The sequence below is a fragment of the Coregonus clupeaformis genome, unplaced genomic scaffold (assembly GCF_020615455.1).
Source record: "Coregonus clupeaformis isolate EN_2021a unplaced genomic scaffold, ASM2061545v1 scaf2005, whole genome shotgun sequence".
Lineage (NCBI taxonomy): Eukaryota > Metazoa > Chordata > Actinopteri > Salmoniformes > Salmonidae > Coregonus > Coregonus clupeaformis.
Genome location: NW_025535459.1, coordinates 27778 through 47919, shown reverse-complemented (window position 1 = coordinate 47919; position 20142 = coordinate 27778).

Genomic DNA, 20142 nt, shown 5'->3' with positions numbered 1-20142 from the left:
AACGGGGAAAATATACTGTATGTTGAAAATGTGTTTTATTGTGAGCGTAATAATGACATTATTTTATTTATTTAAATATATTGACATTGTGAATTCATGCAACGTCTTGACAGGTTAAATATAATTGACCACATTTGTGCATTTGTAACGATAATAATCCATATAAAGTACAGTCATTTGTTAAATTAGAGGTACGTGTGAAAGTGAAACTATTGTGTAAATCCTATAAAAGACTGAGATAATGGAAATCCAATGAGAGATGGCTGATCTGCTCTGTTGGAAGATCTGGCACCGCTGTATTTCACAGAGAGCACGTTTTTAGAGACAGGTGGGACTTTTTAGCAGAAAGTACAGATTGGCTCATTAGATATCGTTTCCCAAAACCAATCTTATAGGATCTTTGAGAGGATTTAAGACCTACTTTAGAAAGGCAAACCCATGCCATTCGGGTGCGCGTCAAAGTGTTATCCATCCTCTGGTTTTTGGCAACGGGCACTTTTCAGCCGGAGCTTTCCGATCGGCCAGCGGCATCTCACATCCCTCGATGAGCCAATGTTTTGGATGCAATCATCAGCAAAACGTACAGTAACATACAATTCCCACCATCGCGCAACAGGTTAAGAGGGGTTTCTTTGCCATCAATGGGTTCCCAAATACGAACGGAGAAATAGACGGCCCCCACATCGCCATAAAAGAACCATCCCAAAACGACTTCAACTAGGCTATGTGAACAGAGAAGGCTTCTACTCTGAATGAGCAGGTGATAGGTGATGTTATGTGCAAAAGACGCTACTGAATGTGGTGGCCAGGTGGAAAGCACGACTTGTTCATTCAGCAGAACCTTTTGGTTGTATTAAAATATCTGACACTAGCACCTCTATTTCAGTCTAGGAAAAGTTTTTTCTTAGCTTTTGTTGTTTCATTTCATTGTAAGGCTTTGTACATTCCCCACGGGCTTTAAATGGATGATTTTGACCATATCTGGTTAATTAGGGGCGTTTCTAAATGCTAAATAGCCAAAGTAATACACAAGAACTGAGGCTGAGAACAACTGGTATTTATCAATGGCGACCTCCTACGTTTGCGTCATAGGATTGGTTGATACATCACACTTTTTCTATGCATACCAACAAAATTGAGTTTATAAGTTGTATTTTAAGATAGATTCTACACAATATTTCTAAATTGATAAATGTGCACAAAAGCATTGAGATGTATAAACTTGGCGCATTCATGTTTGCAGTTATAAATCAGACCTGTTGTAAAACGGTGCCTGCATGAACTAGCGTTATGAAATACACCCATCATCAATCTTTTATGGTGACAATAACGCCCTTATTTGCTGTATACTTTGGAAGGATTGGAATTAGGCCCAGACAATATATCTAAAGGAAATATCCATGGCGAACTTGATCAAATGTCTTTGGAGGTGTTGGCAGAATGTTTTATTTTACAGTGACATTTGCTGTAGGCCTTTCTGACCTCTCTAATAGGCCCAATTAAATGAGAAATGCGCATGGTAATTTGTTGTATGGCTACATCGGGAATATGAACTCATCATGGCCAGAAAAGGTGAGGAATTTATTATGCAATGATTATGATAATGTATTATGTTTATAAATGAAATATTGTCTACGCAAGAAATGTCACATTACATCATTCAGACGTAGCCTACAAACGTCAATGGAAAAGGTGAATCGTCTGTTCTAACGTTAAACTGCGCTTTTGATCGGATCGCATAGAGCAAAATAGGCTGCTGGAAATACTGTAGCTGATCTATTGACTACTGTGAAGTGGGTCCTATTAAATGAGTGATGGGACGAATGGCAGCCAATCCGAACTTGTTGTAGGCCTATAGGATATTTGGCGAGTATAGGCTTTATTCTGTAATGATCATGGAAATGAAATAAAAACAGGAAATATATGCCTATTTCTAACTATTTTAGAATGTAAAGATAGATCGATTTTCGCTCTTTCACTAACAGGAAATGATTGCATCTTGTTGTTATATTTAGCAAGACCTACCTGTTCTTTTGTTGTGAATAAGAGTCTCGTCATATATTCCTCATCTGCACAAAGCTACTAGGCCACTTTTGCCTTCTTAATATGCAAGACTTCAACCACTAGAACCTGTGAATACGCATGGTCTAAAGTTAGCGGGAAGGTGAGTGTGTGTGTGTGTCTGTATGTACAGTGGGGGGAAAAAAGTATTTAGTCATCCACCAATTGTGCAAGTTCTCCCACTTAAAAAGATGAGAGAGGCCTGTAATTTTCATCATAGGTACACGTCAACTATGACAGACAAAATGAGGAAAAAATATCCAGAAAATTACATTGTAGGACTTTTAATGAATTTATTTGCAAATTATGGTGGAAAATAAGTATTTGGTCAATAACAAAAGTTTCTTAATACTTTGTTATATACCCTTTGTTGGCAATGACACAGGTCAAACGTTTTCTGTAAGTCTTCACAAGGTTTTCACACACTGTTGCTGGTATTTTGGCCCATTCCTCCATGCAGATCTCCTCTAGAGCAGTGATGTTTTGGGGGCTGTCGCTGGGCAACACGGACTTTCAACTCCCCTCCAAAGATTTTCTATGGGGGGTTGAGATCTGAGACTGGCTAGGCCACTCCAGGACCTTGAAATGCTTTACGAAGCCACTCCTTCGTTGCCCGGCGGTGTGTTTGGGATCATTGTCATGCTGAAAGACCCAGCCACGTTTCATCTTCAATGCCCTTGCTGATGGAAGGAGGTTTTCACTCAAAATCTCGATACATGGCCGCATTCATTCTTTTCCTTTACACGGATCAGTCGTCCCTGGTCCCTTTGCAGAAAAAACAGCCCCAAAGCATGATGTTTCCACCCCATGCTTCACAGTAGGTATGGTGTTCTTTGGATGCAACTCAGCATTCTTTGTCCTCCAAACACGACGAGTTGAGTTTTTACCAAAAAAGTTCTATTTTGGTTTCATCTGACCATATGACATTCTCCCAATCCTCTTCTGGATCATCCAAATGCACTCTAGCAAACTTCAGACGGGCCTGGACATGTACTGGCTCAAGCAGGGGGACACGCCTGGCACTGCAGGATTTGAGTCTGGCGGCGTAGTGTGTTACTGATGGTAGGCTTTGTTACTTTGGTCCCAGCTCTCTGCAGGTCATTCACTAGGTCCCCCCGGTGGTCTGGGATTTTTGCTCACCGGCTTTTGTGATATTTTGACCCCACGGGTGAGATCTTGCGTGGAGCCCCAGATCGAGGGAGATTATCAGTGGTCTTGTATGTCTTCCATTTCCTAATAATTGCTCCCACAGTTGATTTCTTCAAACCAAGCTGCTTACCTATTGCAGATTCAGTCTTCCCAGCCTGGTGCAGGTCTACAATTTTGTTTCTGGTGTCCTTTGACAGCTCTTTGGTCTTGGCCATAGTGGAGTTTGGAGTGTGACTGTTTGAGGTTGTGGACAGGTGTCTTTTATACTGATAACAAGTTCAAACAGGTGCCATTAATACAGGTAACGAGTGGAGGACAGAGGAGCCTCTTAAAGAAGAAGTTACAGGTCTGTGAGAGCCAGAAATCTTGCTTGTTTGTAGGTGACCAAATACTTATTTTCCACCATCATTTGCAAATAAATTCATTAAAAATCCTACAATGTGATTTTCTGGATTTTTTTTCCTCATTTTGTCTGTCATAGTTGACGTGTACCTATGATGAAAATTACAGGCCTCTCACATCTTTTTAAGTGGGAGAACTTGCACAATTGGTGGCTGACTAAATACTTTTTTTCCCCACTGTATGTCTGTCTGTCTGTCTGTCTGTCTGTGTGTCTTCACATATTTCTATATTTCTTAATTCCATTCTTCTACTTTTAGATTTGTGTGTATTGTTGTGTATTGTTAGATACTACTGCACTGTTGGAGCTAGGAACACAAGCATTTCACTACACCCACAATAACATCTGCTAAATATGTTTATGCGACCAATACAATTTGATTTGATTTAAATGGCCCCTGGGTGTGAGAATTCATTATTGAAAAATATATAGAGAAACGTTGGTAAACCAATACATAGTCAGGGTTGGGGTCGATTTCATTTAAATTCCAGTCAATTCAGGAAGTAGACTGACATTCTAATTCCAATTCTCCTCAATGCTTTTCAATGAAGACAATTTGGATTTGGAATTTGGTTTCCTTTCTGACTAGACTGGAATTCAAATGGAAGTGACTCCAACCATGTACATAGTCACTATGAAAATATAGACCTTAATGATATTTTTAGTAAAAGTGAAATATTGTGTTTATTATCCTGCAGTGTGTTAATCTCTCTGTGTGTGTCTGGGTTTGGGTATATGCTTTTGTGTGTGTGTGTGTGTGTGTGTGTGTGTGTGTGTGTGTGTGTGTCTGTGTGTGTGAGAGAGAATTGGTGAGATAATTAATAAATAATGAGTTAATTTGTATCACATTACTCTAGGTCAGTGTATTCCAACCTCCCCTCTGGGATCCCTAAGGATCACATTATTCTAGGCCAGTGTATTCCAACTTTTCTGGGATCCCTAAGGATCACATTATTAGGTCAGTGTATTCCAACCTCTCCTCTGGGATCCCTATGGATCACATTAGCTGATTTTGCTCTAGAAGTAACACACGTGATTCAACTAATGAACTAATTATCATCAAGCCTTTGATTAGTAGAATCAGATGTGTTGGGCAGGCAAAAACATGTATTTAGTATTTATTAAAATGTTTATCTACTGCCCAGGGACTACAGTTGAAAACTAGCGAGCTTGTTAAATCTGGCACATTCACAGAAATGTTGAATGATGTGCAGTATCACTGTCAATTACATTTTCAATAAATGAAATTAAAAGGAATGGAATGTATTTATGTGTGTGTGTGTTTCTGTGAATGTGTTTTGCCGATCTGTGTGTGTGAATGTGTCTTTGATAAGTGTGATTAATTAAAATGTAACTTCACATTATAAATAGTCCATTTTTAAATTCATATGCATACATTACAATAAATAATTTTGGGGGTTTGCAGAATATTGTATATCATTGGTTACCCATCCTATATGTTACCACACAGATATGACCGCCTAGCGTCCCTTCTGCCAAACCTGGGTGTTGTCACAGGCCCCTCTCTTGGTAACACCTGCAAAACATCACTAAATCAAATCCTGAAATAAAAATCCACTTTTACTAGATAAAATATGAATTTATGGGCTGAATACTTGCATTAAGTGTATGAAGACTTTACATTACATAAATATATACTATAAACCTATACGCGCAGAACTCCGCCCACTGTGTTTAAATAGGAAGTACATTTCATAAGGAAATAGAGAAAGAAATGGACACTATCGGTCTAAGAAAAATGGCTTCTGAGGTTTGTAGCGCTTTGTCGGGATATGAAGATTATGAAGTTGTTAATGTTTTTAAGTGGAATCTGAAAGGAGGTTTATTTTAGTCAAGTAGCCATTTGTAGGGTGACGCCCGGGGGAGACAGTGATTGGACAGCAGAGGAGCAACCCATATTTTTGCGATTCCTTTATAAGTATATGCTGGAGGAAGAGGGGGTTAGCAGACAGATTATTTTGGGATCCTGCTTCTCCAGACACTGCAGGTCTGTAAACTTATGCTGAAATCTTGTGATATGAATAAAACTTGTGATCAAAGTTCAGTATAAGCGGACTCCTTTGTTTGACAGCAATAATTACCAGCATCGACGCGATACGACAAATGGGGGCTCGTCCGGGATTGGTCTGCATCGTCCTTGTGTTCCATTCATGAGCCACGAGGTGACTCCCGCTATAAGGTGAGATTCCTCACAAAGTTTGGGCATTAGTTGTTTGGCTGGCTTATGGATGTGCGCTGGTGAAGGTGTACCATGTAAATTACTTGGGTGTGTGCTGATGTGGTGTTATTGCTGTCGACTAGGGGTCTGTCATAATTATTCTAAAATTTTAGAGCAATCGATGGTAGTGAATGAGGCAGATATTGAAGGCAGATATAATACAAGGCAGATATTGAAGGCAGATATAATACAAGGCAGATATTGAAGGCAGATATTAAAGGCAGATATACGTATACAAGTTAGGACATTGTGGATTTGATAAGCCCTCAGCGAGGCGACCGCTAGGGTGGGCCATAAATCCTAATAACGCATTCGGTGTGATTAGGTCAGTCGGGATGGGGTTGGAATATGCATTTTATTGCATGTTACCGCTGAGCTGGTGGTTGACGAAGCATTTGTCTGAAGTAACCTCTCATAGAATATCCATAACTCACGGCAGCCTAAAGTTAGTTATAAAAGAAAAATAATTTAAGGCGCAATGTCGGGTGCATTGTTTTCATGCCACATGGTACTTACATGCTAATGCTAATGCTAATGCTAAATGCTATCTGCTGCATGCGAACATGTGACCTTAGAGGTCCACTGCGATGGAATAAAGCCTCTTAAATTATGTTTGTGTGTGTGTGGAATTCAGGTTCTATGCTTTGTTAGTTCTGTTAAATGTTGTTTGAGGGGAAAACTGAGTTACAGCAGGACTGTTAACTGTGTGTTTGGGTTGGGGAGAGAACTGATAATTTCCCTTCCACGGTGAAATCGTATTTTTGAATGTATTGCGCCTGCGTGTGATTTTACTACACTAGATTACGACACGTGTGATGTTACGGCACTAGATTATGACACGTTTGATTTTACGGCACTAGACTACAACACGTTGGATTTTACTAAACTACAACACGGGGGATTTTGGGTAAATGGGTCATACTTCTGTTGGACTGTGCTGCAGGGGGAGACAGAGACACAGACGAGAGACAGACAAAGAGAAGAGATTTGAACACGAATGGAATCTTCTAGTTGTTAAAGCGGCTGTTGGTTAAAGATGAAACTGTTTTTGTGACTTATTGAATTGATAAATGAGAGAGAGATGTTGACGGATTAAAAATAAAAATAATTAGATAAATAAATAAAATAAAAATGTTCTTGAGCTATTTGAATGCGATTCCTGAGTTGATTCTTAGAGCGAATGTGTTACGCTTTGGTTCAACCCAGCACTCAGAGAAACAAACACGACTAAGGGAGTGGAGGAAACAAAAATTCTTTTAATAAAAGTTCAATTTGTCTTAGTCCAATTTGAGCTAGTCGGCTCCGGAGGAAGGAGAGGCTGAGGCAGGCAGGCAGGCAGGCAGGCACGAAGGCAGGCAGGCAGGGAGGTATGTCTGAACTGAAGACAAAACAAACGACAGGTTAAGGAGAGTAAAAAGCCAGGCTGAAGACTAAGATAATATAACTTTACTGGTGAGCCAAGTTACCGCTCTAGTAAGAATAACGATCTGGCGCCGGTGGAGAGCCATGCCCAGGAATTAGTAGTGCAGGTTGATGAGAGAATAGGATGCAGCTGCGTAGGCAGGAGTCACTGGAAACAACCCGCAGCTGCACAGGAGAGGCAGATCCTGAGCACGCCCCCTGATCCACTCCAGATACAACAGACAAAGAGGGGACAAAACAAGGAGGAAGGGAAACAGAAAAGGGAGAGACAAGCTGCCCACATAACAGAATGTGACTGGAGGAATATTGAATGCTGGAAATAACTCAGTGATTGCATAAACTACTAAAATCTTGTCTGTTTCTATGCTCTTTTGTCATATGAGAGGAAATAGGAACGATGGGACAGAGGAGAGAGAGAGAAAGAAAGAGAGGTGCTGACGTGTACATCACGTGACAAGGGGAGGATTGAGTCAAAACGTTTTGATGCGGTTGTCACGATCGTCAGGAACAGATGAGGACCAAGGCGCAGCGTTGCAGGCAAACATACTCTTTATTTAGCGTCAAACGACCAAAACGATATCGTGACAGTTCACGGTCTAACACAAACCAACTGGAAACAAAATCCCACAAACACGAATGAAAAACAGACTGTTTAAATATGGCTCCCAATCAGAGACAACCAGCAACACCTGACACTCGTTGCCTCTGATTGGGAGCCACTCTGGCCAACATAGAAATAGCACCCATAGAAACAAAACACATTGATCTACACACCCTGGCTCAACATAAGTGTCCCCAGAGCCAGGGCGTGACAGCGGTTCTGTTTACAAAATCTTCCCCTACAGGATATTTGATGTTATGACAATTTCACAGAGGCTTGGCAAAATACTTATTCATTACAAATTGCATTTTGGAGTTTCTGTGCATCACTTGGGTTGATTAGGGTTGTGTTGGGAATCGAGGACTGACATTATTCTGTAAAATTAAGATAATTGGGTGTTTATAAAGCAAGGGGGTTTATGGGTATTGTAGTCTGAAGTTGACTTGCATTTACTTTCCGGATGGGTTGTGGTAAGATAGCCACTAATTGATGAATTGGTAAAATAGGATATAGAAATAAAAAATTGTTTTAGATTATTCATAATTTTTATTGATTTTTTTCATTGATTTTTTATTTTAATTAAAAATATTGTTAAAAGGGGTGACTGTTATTCTTGGTTACATTCCTACACCAAGAGGGGAAGGGATTTCAAACTAGGCTAAAAGGTGTTTAGTCGTTTGCCAAGTCTGTGTGTAAAGAAGTCAGAAGCAGGTGGGGACTTCCCAATCACATATTCTAAAAATTGGTGGTAAAGGATTTTGTGAATAAATCAGTGGAAAAAGGTTTTAAAAAAGTTAGGAGAAAAGATTAGATTAAAAAGTTAAGAAAACTAAGATTGAAGAAACTCTAGGGTAGTAAGCTAAGTTTCAAAGTTAGTAGTAAGAGAGAGAACAGTGGTGAAGGACATTTTAGAGTTTAGTGGGAAGATAGATATGGTAGGAGTTTAGATCTGTTAGGAGCAGATGCATTGAGAAAGTATGCATTGCTGAATGATAAGAGAAGATTAGGGAGAATATATGTGTACTTATCTAGTGCAAGCATTAAAATTTGTTCCGGTTAAGAATTATTGGTTAAAAGGCTATGTAATTCGTAAAGTGGAAGAGTTGAAGTCTGTTGAAGCTTCCACAGTCACCAAAGGAGTTCAGGAGAAGTATATTACAGTAGCCACTCCAACAGTAAATAATACACAGAGGATATTGGTAGCTTTCCCACTAGAAGTAGTTAAGGGTGTTAATACATCAACTAAATCAACTACTTTAATGGTATCTTTGGAAGGGATTAATGATGCGACGGCAATGGCAAATGTAGGAAGTATGACACCGACACCGACAACAACTTTTCTGAAATTAAAGGGGGTAGCAAGAGGGACTCAGGAGTTTATGGTACGGATGGAGAGTGCTGTCAATGATAGTAAGGATAGGGTTAAAATAGGAGAGCAGACAGTGGTAGAGAACAATATAGATTCATCTGAAATAGTGAAGGATACTATCATGGAGGTACAGGATGAGGTCTTTGATTTTAATGACAGACAAGGAGAGGTATCTGATCAGTACCGCTCGTTAGGGAAGAGAGAAACTAAATGCATGTGGTTTGATTCTTCTGTTGTGAAAATTAAAGATGGATGGGCAGGTAGGAATCTTTGGTTCCAGCAGCTCATTCTGTAAGATCAGTGAGGAATCTTGAGGGTCCATGTCTGTTGAGAATTCCAGCACCAGAGACGTGGGGTTCCATTTTAGAGACGGTCGCTCGACCTCTATCAAGTATGTATCAATCTTATGCTTTGTCATAGCTATTGTATCAGCAACAATCAGTAACAGATAAAATAATGTCGTTGTCAAAACATTTGTTTAAGCCTAGGTTTAAGTGTTCTTGGTTAAATGAATTACCCTATGGGAATTTGTTAGATGGGAAGGAAAATCAGGTAACAGCGAACCCTGAAGCATTGGAGGTGAAACCAGTGAGGGTGTCACGAGTTGCTAAGCCAGAACCCAGAAGCAGACCAGGACAAGGTAAGTTGAAACGAAGGTGAGTGTTTATTACAAATTCAAGAGTGATGCTGAATAATCCAGGGAACAGAGCGGGCGGGTTGAATAATTGGTGGGGGTGCAGTTGGTTGACCCCACCCTGGGTCGGCAGCCGCCGACCACCAGGCAGAGGTTGGATGAAGGTTTCCGGACGGGTGATGTTCATGGCTACCGATCCGACAGGGGAATGGATGTTAGGCCAGAGCCTAAGAAGGGTGATGATCAGGACCAGGTGTGCAGATTGCTGATGGGATGCAGGTGCGGAAATCAAGAGAGCTCCCCGGAGCGTTCCCGAACCCTCGGGAAACTGGAGATCACAACAGAAAAACTAGTCACCAGACAGGACCCGGCTCAGACTGCCGGGATCGTTACAGTACCCCCCTCCGACAACGCCACCGGGCGGACTCCCGAGCGCCAGGATGGAGGCGGTAGAAGTCACTGATGAGGTCAGCATCTAGGACCTGTCGCCGACGGAATCCAACTCCTCTCTTCAGGACCATACCCCTCCCAGTCCACGAGATACTGGAAACCCCGGCCCCGCCGTCTGGAATCCATGATGCGACGCACCGTGTAGGCAGGACCACCTCCGATCATCCGAGGAGGAGGAGGAGGAGGCGGAGGAGGCAACAGAGGACTGAGGAAAACAGGCTTGAGGCAGGAGACATGAAAGGTGGGATGGACTCTGAGCGTCCCTCGGGAGTTTGAGTCGAACTGCCACCGGATTGATCACCTTCTCCACCACAAACGGACCAATGAACCCGGTAACAACCCTAGACTCCAGTCCGTAACGGAAGATCCCGTGTGGCCAACCAGACCCTATCTCCGATGGAATAGGTGGGAGCGGGATCCGGCGACGACGCCTGGAGCTGATACCGGTCCGAAACTCTAAGGAGTGCCTTTCTGGCCCGATGCCAGGTCGGTGGCAACGACGAATATGGGCCTGAACAGAAGGCACTGAGAGCTCCCTTCTCCTGAGAAGGGAACAGGGAGGTTGGTAGCCATACAGGCACTGGAAGGGAGACATCCCAGTGGCAGATGTAGGGGAGAGTATTGTGGGCATACTCAACCCAAGGCAACTGAGAGCCCAGGAGGTGGGGTTGGAAGAGACCAGGCAGCGTAGCGTGGATTCCATCTTCTGGTTGGCTCTCTCCGCCTGACCATTGGATTGGGGGTGAAAACCAGATGTGAGACTGACTGCTAGCTCCAATGGCCAAACAGAAGGACTTCCAGACAGCAGAGGTAAACTGAGGGCCACGGTCGGAAACGATATCACTGGGCAAACCGTGGACCCTGGAAAACCTCCTAACCAGGATCTCGGACGTCTCCGAGGCAGAGGGAAGCTTGGCAATTGGCACAAAGTGGGCGAACTTGCTGAATCTGTCCACGATAGTCAGAACGACCGTGTTCCCCTCAGAAGCCGGGCAACCCAGTGACGAAGTCCAGGGCCAGATGCGACCATGGTCGCCGGGGAATAGGAAGGGGGTGAAGTAGTCCAGAGCTGGGCCGATTGGTACTCTTATTCTGCGCACACACTGGACAGGCAGCAACAAAACCCCGAGTATCCTCCATGGCAGGCCACCAAAAACGTCTGCGAAGAAACGCCATTGTCCGAGCCACGCCAGGGTGACAAGCCATCTTGCTGGCGTGGGACCATTTGAGGACAGCAGGACGAACCGACTCAGGCACAAACAACCGACCGGGTGGACCGTTACGGGACCGGAGCTGAGTCCGAAGGGCCGCCAGCACCTCCTCCTCAATCTTCCACATAACTGCTCCCACGACGCAGTTCCGGGGAGAATTGTCTCGGTCTTGGACCCACTCTCCTCCGTCTTGGAGAACATCCGGGACAAGGCGTCCGCCTTGCCGTTCTTAGATCCCGGTCGGAACGTCAGGGAAAACTTGAATCGTCCGAAAAACAACGCCCACCTGGCCTGGCGGGAGTTGAGACGTTTAGCCGATTGCACGTAAGCAAGATTCTTGTGGTCAGTCCAGACAATAAACGGTTGCTCCGCCTCCTCAACCAGTGGCGCCACTCCTCCAAGGCAAGTTTCACCGCGAGAAGCTCCCGGTTACCCACATCGTAATTCCTCTCCGCAGGCGAAAGGCGACTAGAGTAGTAGGCGCAGGGATGGAGTTTACTGTCCGTGGAGCATCGCTGCGACAGGATGGCGCCAACTCCCACATCAGACGCGTCCACTTCAACGACGAACTGACGGGCCGTGTCCGGTTGAGAGAGAATCGGGGCGTTGGTGAATCGCCTCTTCAAATCCAGAAACGCTCGATCCGCCTCCGGATTCCACTTGAAGGTCCTGATACTGGAAGTCAAGGCAGTTAACGGAGCGGCCACACGGCTGTAATCCCGGATGAATCTGCGGTAGAAATTCGCAAACCCCAAAAATCTCTGGAGCTGCAATCTCGTACCGGGCTGGGCCCATTCCAGAACCGCTCTAACCTTCTCCTGGTCCATCCTAATCTCTCCCCTGGAGATGATGTACCCAGAAAGGATGTCGTGTGGGCGTGAAACTCGCACTTCTCGGCCTTCCACGAACAGGCGATTCTCCAACAATCGCTGCAGAACCTGCCGGACATGCTGGACGTGGTCGGAAGGTTCCTTCGAGAAGATCAGAATGTCATCCAGGTAAACAAACACAAAGAGACCGATCATATCTCTCAGGACGTCGTTCACCATACTCTGGAATACCGCTGGAGCATTGGTCAGTCCAAACGGCATCACCTGATACCAAGTGACCCATCGGTGTATTGAAACCCGTCAACCACTCGTCCCCCCTCTCTGATCCGGACCATGTGATACGCATTGCGTAGGTCTAGCTTGGTGAACACCGTAGCACCCTGTAAGGAGTCGAAGGCAGAACTCATCAAGGGCAGGGGAGGTACTTGTTCTTGACCGTGATGTCATTCAACCCCCGATAATCAATACCGGTGAAGAGAGCCATCCTTCTTACCCACAAAGAAGAATCCTGCCCCCAGGGGTGATGACGAGGACGAAACGAGACCAGCAGCTAGGGACTCCTTGATGTAGGTCTCCAAAGCCTCACGCGTTCAGGTCGGGGAGATACTGTATAACCTTCCCTTGGGGTAGACAGCTCCAGGGAACAGGTTGATGGCACAATCATATGGTCGGTGGGGGAGGGAGTGACAGAGCCTTCTGCTTACTGAACACTTCCCCAAATCGTGATATGTCTCGGGAACCAGGGACAAATCTGGGGGTTTAGCCCTCAATCACCTGACTGGGAACCCGAATGGGGGCAGGCAGTCTTGAGACAGTTAGCATGACAATCAAGGCTCCAACTCGTTACCTTGCCCGTCACCCAATCGAACGTGGGATTGTGTTCCCTCAGCCAGGGGTATCCAAGGACCAGAGGAACATGGGAAGACGGCAGAATGAAGAATGAAATCATCTCAGAATGATTCCCCGACAACCGCATCTTAACCGGTTCAGTCCTCATCGTGATACGTGCCAGACTACTGCCGTTCAGAGTGGAGACCTTCAATGGCTTCCGGCAATTGCTCCTTGGAAAGCCCCCAGCTGTTCCACCAACTCGGCATCTAGAAAGCTTCCATCGGCACTGAATCGAGCAAAGCGTTAATCGCTAAGCTCTGATTCCTGTTCATAAGGGTAGCCTGGAAACGGGGTCTGACAGAGGTATTGAGAGGTCGAAACTGGCTCGCTAAAAAGTCCTCCCAACTTTAGCGAAGCCGCGCAGTTTGACGACCCGACTGGAACCTGAGAAGCTGATCGGTTGGACGGAACCCATTGCTTCTCCCTCCTTCGCTCTCGGACTCGATTATCCACCCGAATAGACAAGGCTACCAAGCTGTCCAGGTCACTAGGCTCCGGATAGGAGAGTCAACTCATCCTTGAGCTGCTCCGACAGACCCTGGTAAAAGGCCGCTTGCAGAGCCTCCTCATTCCACCCACTCTCCACAGCCAACGTCTTGAACTCGATCACGAAGTCGCACGCTTTGCAGTTCCTTGGCGAAGCGAAAACAGGCGCCTAGCTGCGTCCCTCCTCGGACGGAATGGTCGAAGGCTTCCTCATCTCGGCCGTGAACCCCTGGTATGAAGCCATGCAGGGATCCTGTCGTTCCCCAAACGGCTGAAGCCCACTCCAGCGCTCGACCACGCAGCAACTCAATCAGCAAAGGCTATCCTAGCCTTGTCTGTGGCATAAGAGTAGGGCTGTAGATCGAACACTAATCCACACTGCATAAGGAAGGAACGGCATCTTCCCCAGCTCCCCCTCATATTTATCCGGCGTCGGAACCTTGGGCTCACGGAAGGACACAGCTTCAGAAGCGGCAGGCGAGATGGGTGAAACCAGTAGTGGATCCTCCACCGGACACTTGCATTGGTTCTGGACCTCCGTCAGACCGGTAGAAAGGTTCCGAACTGACAACGCGATCTCCTGTAGTACCGTGCTATGATGGCCCAACATCTTCTCCTGCTGGGTAATGGCATGGCGAACAGAGTCCAGGTCCGCTGGTTCATTACTGGCTGGATCGTTCTGTCACGAGTTGCTAAGCCAGAACCCAGAAGCAGACCAGGACAAGGTAAGTTGAAACGAAGGTGAAGTGTTTATTACAAATTCAAGAGTGATGCTGAATAATCCAGGGAACAGAGCGGGCGGCGTTGATTAGTTGTTGGGGGTGCAGTGGTTGATCCCATCCCGGGTCGGCAGCCGCCACCACCAGGCAGAGGTTGGATGAAGGTTTCGGACGGGTGATGTTCATGGCTAACGATCCGGCAGGGAATGGATGTTAGGCCAGAGCCTAAGAAGGGTGATGATCAGGACCAGGTGTGCAGATTGCTGATGGGATGCAGGTGCGGAAATCAAGAGAGCTCCCCGGAGCGTTCCCGAACCCTCGGGAAACTGGAGATCACGAACAGAAAAACTAGTCACCAGACAGGACCCGACTCAGACTGCCGGGATCGTTACAGAGGGCTAAAAGTTGTTTTTGTTCTAATAAAATATATGATGTAAGGGGTATGTTTATGGGAATATCAGATTGTGATGATTATATGATGACCTTAAGGGTAGTAATGAGAAATATAATGTTACTTTTTATGTTCCAGTTAGTAAGAAGAGCAGGACTTTGATGGTTAAAAGATTAGCTTTTGACTGACAATGTGACTATTGGGAATTTTAGAGATATTTGGAGGGTTTGTGGTGATAAAGCGTATATATTCTTACCCTATGGATAAACAGGATGTTGTTACATGTCAACGTTGAAGCTTCCATATGAGGTTTCTACCATTAAAAGAGGGGTAGCACCGGACACAGATAAATCTGAATCTAGGTTTGGAAATAGGGTGAAAAGGGACATGGCGACATTTCATAGTATTGATAATATTACCTATACTTTGATTCCAGATAGTTATAGATGCATTGAAGAATATAAGGGATGCGTTTGGTAGATCTGAAGGAGCTGGATGGTCAGCGAAGACTTGGTTGCAAGATCAGTTAGGCCCAGTGGGAGCAGTGATGGATTAGATTTTAATGGCAGTTTTGATGGCACTGTGTGTGATGTTTGTAATTTGTTACTGACCTTTGAGAAAGCTATGATATTGAGATAGGTTGGAGTAGTGATGCCTGGAGACAACACTCAGATGCCGTTGTTGACTGTTCCTGATCTGGATGAAGAGGGACAAGTGGGACTGGATGGAGTATTGATGATAAATATCCTTTTAGATTTTGATCATTTTTCAATTTTTTTTCAATATTAGTGTGATTTTAGTATGATGTTATGAATCAAAGGGGGAAGTGTATGAATGAATCACATTATCCTATTTCATTATTCTATCATTTATATTGATTCATACATCATTTATATATAATTTTTATATTCTTAGTTGATATTGATGTTTAATTTGAAAGTGTTGTTTTGCAAAAGATACTGTTTGGTCTTTTCTTTTCTTCCAGAAGCATTTGGGGGAATATGTAGAGATTGAAATACTCAAACAAGGACAATATGAAGGGACAATATGAAAGGAGAATGACTGGAGGAGATGGAACAAGGAAGGGTGGAAAGGTTCCGCGATTCCATCATCAACAATGCATTGGAAGAGGAGACTACGGAGGAGATGAAGTGTAGTGGACTACATTCCAGTGTCTGCAATGAAATATAGACATATTTGCATGTGTAATACATCATTTGTGTCATTTTCTTAGGTATTCATTTTTGTAGAATGATATTTGATGTTATTGGATACATGTGGGGATCTTAGATGTTTTTGTTTATTTCGTGAATGCTTAGGGACAGGGAGTCTAGGCAGGGATAGAGGTCCACGGTAGGGTCCGATGGGTTGACCAGCCTGAGAGTGGACATTTTTTGGATAGTATTTTGTTTGCAGGGGCTTACATGTGTATTTAATTGCATCATAGTTTCAAATGCATTGATAAAGATTTATGAATTCATCGGGAGTACCTAGGTGGTTGCCTGGGGCAGAGGGACCATGAGAGAATTTTACTGTCTTGATTGATGGATGGATATCTGGAAAGATGGCTGCCAGACAGTTTTTCGCTCTCACACTCCATAAAGATTTGTTCATATTTCATAGTAATGTATTCACACTCCATAAACATTTGTTCATATTTCATAGAAAGGTATTTACACTCTAGAGAAAAATGTTTTTTTGGTTTAATGTTAAAGATACTCAATAAGATAAATTGTTACTTGTCATAATCCTATTCTGTTTGTTTTCGAGACTTTTAGTTCGTCTCGAAGGGGGGAATGTAGTGTATTAGGATTATGTCTTTGTTAATGGTTTTTAAGTAGAACTGAAAGAATGTTTATTCTAGTTCAAAAGTAGCCATTTGTAGGGTGACGCCCAGGGGAGACAGGTGATTGGACAGCAGAGGAGCAACCCATATTTTTGCATTGTTTATAAGTATATGCTGGAGGAAGAAGAGGTTAGAGCAGCCATTGCAATCTGGGACGTTGCTCTCCGGGTGATCTCGACACCTGTAACTCATGCTGAAAGCTTGTGATATGAATAAACTTATGATCAAGGTTCAGTATGAGCGGACTCCTTTGTTTATCAGCAATGACTAGCAACTTTTACTCGATACTACAAGGCTTTAGGTCTAAAGGTCGAGACAATAAGAAGACACAGTGGGAGAATAAATTCAACCACACCTTTGTTTTATCACAAAACCAGAGAGCAACTTCTGTCCGGTTAAGTCCACAAAGCATATTCTATGTAACAGACAGTTACATGACCTACATCATGGTCAAGCAAGTTAATGTTTCCGATCACTAAACAACTATTGATTTAGAACCACAGAGAGTTACCGCAAGTTGTAAATGCAGTGTAGTCACCTCTGTTAAGGTGTGTGTGTCTGTGTGTGTGTGTGTGTGTGTGTGTGTGTGTTAGAGAGAGAGACAGATCCTATGTCAATAAGCTCTAAGGTCCTATGTTACTACACAGTGTATAGAGTACATACTCTCAAATGACACCCTTTTCCCTATATAGTGCACTACTTTTGATATTGCATTATGCTCAATCTCCACCTCTCCTCCCTCCCCCCCTCCCTCCCTCCCTCCCTCCCTCCACCTCTCCCTCTCTCCACCCCTCCTTCTCTCCACCTCTCCTCCCCTCTCTCCACCCTCCTTCTCTCCCACCTCTCTCCTCCCTCACTCCACCTCTCCCTCTCTCTCCCCCACCTCTCCCTCTCTCTCCTCTCCCCTCTCCCTCCCTCCACCTCATGTCCCAACATAGGTAGTATAAGGAAGTAGAGGAAGAAATGGACCTTACAGGTAGAAGACAAAAACATCGGAGGTTTGTAGCTTTCTTTTACAATTTAATGTAGAAAAGTGTTCTGGAGAAGTTAGGCTATCATAGAGAGACAGATGATTTAGGGGTAAGACATCTACAGAAATGTAAAGTTAATACAATACTGATTTCAACTTTCAAGAATGCTAATTTTACTGTACATTGGTGTTGATTCATATTGCTTAGCCTAATCAATATGATCCAATGTGATGTGATGTGATAGGCTACAGGGCTATGAGGTAGGGTATTATTGGTAAAGGCGATTGACATCACATTATCGTGATTATTATCCACATGTCGAAACTGCGTTAGAAAGACGTGCATCGGAATTATGTATAGCTGTCACTAAAGAAAATAGTCTGTTTCGACAAGTCAGTCAAGTAAACTGACGTGCAAAAATAGCATAGAAACTATTTAAATGTTGGGATAAATCAAAGTTCAAGTTGAAAATGCTTTCTGGCGACACGGATCAGAAAGGCTGTGGTCCGTTTTGCTCAGTGCTGTACGCTTCATATAACTTGGCCAGCGCACTGTTGCGTAATGTTCCGCATCGTTGTCGGCACACCTGAATACAAGCCCGGGTGCAAAGGGCGAGATAAACTGTTGGCACCTCATGTGAAGTCAAGCAGTGCATGGGTGTATTCACTAAGGGCACTGTCGTATCTGATGAGTGGTGGCCATTATTGCTGTCAACAAAGAGTCCGTTCATGCTGCATCGTGTTAGAGGCTTTTATTAAAATCACGAGGTTACAGCATAAGTACAGACCCGCGGTGTCCGGAGAACGGCTCCTCAGATTGCCATGGCCGTTCTGCCTTCTCATCGTTTAACCCCTATTTATAAACAATGATGCTCCCTCTTCTGGCCAATCACCAGTCTCCCCTGTTTACAACACACTTCCTGTCTGTTCTATGTGACGTTACACTAAACATTCCCTTTTGATACTAACATAACCAACATTCCATTTCTTCATGAAAAACATTTAACAAAGACATAATCTTCAGATACGATAGCACCATTCCAACTTATGAAATTACGCCTTTCCTACGCACTGCTCATAGTTTCTATTCAGACTTTACCTTATTAAGTTGCATAACGGGCTTTGCAGGCGTGGTTCCCTTGCGTGCGCTGAATAAATGTATTTCAACCGCTGAAAGCACTCCCACTTGCTTGGTAGATTTTAAAATACTCAGATTTTGTAGATTATTTAGGCACATTTTAGGGTTAGGAAAGTATGTATGAATCATTCAAAAAAATTGGTTTGGAGAACCTTTACACACTAAATATATTGATTAATAAAAAATACAGTGGTTTGATTCATCCTGAAAGTTGTCATATTCAAGTTCAATCCATAAAATATTGGAAGGTGGAAAAAAGTGTACAATAGGGGTTGAATAGGGGGGTCCTATACATTTACCCTAATTCTCACTAATCACGGAACTGTATGAAACCGGTTCAGTCGTCGTGAACCGTGAACCAGGCTACAGGTTTAACCTGCTACGTGTGATCTGAGTTCCATAATGATTCAAACAGGCTACATGTCCTAAATTCTTGCACAACGTTAGCCTAATGCTAACGACCCTCAGGAACAACTGACGTGACAGAGGAAAGAAAGGGAAACAGAATGGAATGATGCAAAATGGAAGCTACAAATTGAAGAAAACAGTTATAAATGTATGTGGGTTTTACTGACGGTGGTTCTCGATAGTGGCTGATTTTTAACATGATACAACTTGTAAAATAAACGGAGAAAAGCCCGGGCATAGCCTAATGCTGAAATCAAAGGCCAAATGCTCGCAGGCTTCCCTTGTCTTCAATGCTACGGGCAACAATGTCATACTCGTTTGGACCAGACAGCATCAGATAGATGGCCTACACATAGAGAGACAGAGGGGGCGCGTTTTGCTTCGCTCGGATGCTTTCTCCTGTGAGATACATTCAGCCTCTTGGGAATGAAAGGACAATTATGAAGCAAAGAGAGACGAAAGATACATTATAGCCTGGCTTCCTTTGGTATAGAATAAATACCTGTCAACTATTTTAACTGTATGTAATGTCTACTTGGTAAATGTTTATAATGTCTGTCAATCTAAGCTGTAACGTATTTTTAGTTGTGTTTTCCCCTGGTAGACTAGCTGTTGTTATGGAGTCAGCTAATGGGGATCCAACCAGGTAGACTAGCTGTTGTTATGGAGTCAGCTAATGGGGATCCAACCAGGTAGACTAGCTGTTGTTATGGAGTCAGCTAATGGGGATCCAACCAGGTAGACTAGCTGTTGTTATGGAGTCAGCTAATGGGGATCCAACCAGGTAGACTAGCTGTTGTTATGGAGTCAGCTAATGGGGATCCAACCAGGTAGACTAGCTGTTGTTATGGAGTCAGCTAATGGGGATCCAACCAGGTAGACTAGCTGTTGTTATGGAGTCAGCTAATGGGGATCCAACCAGGTAGA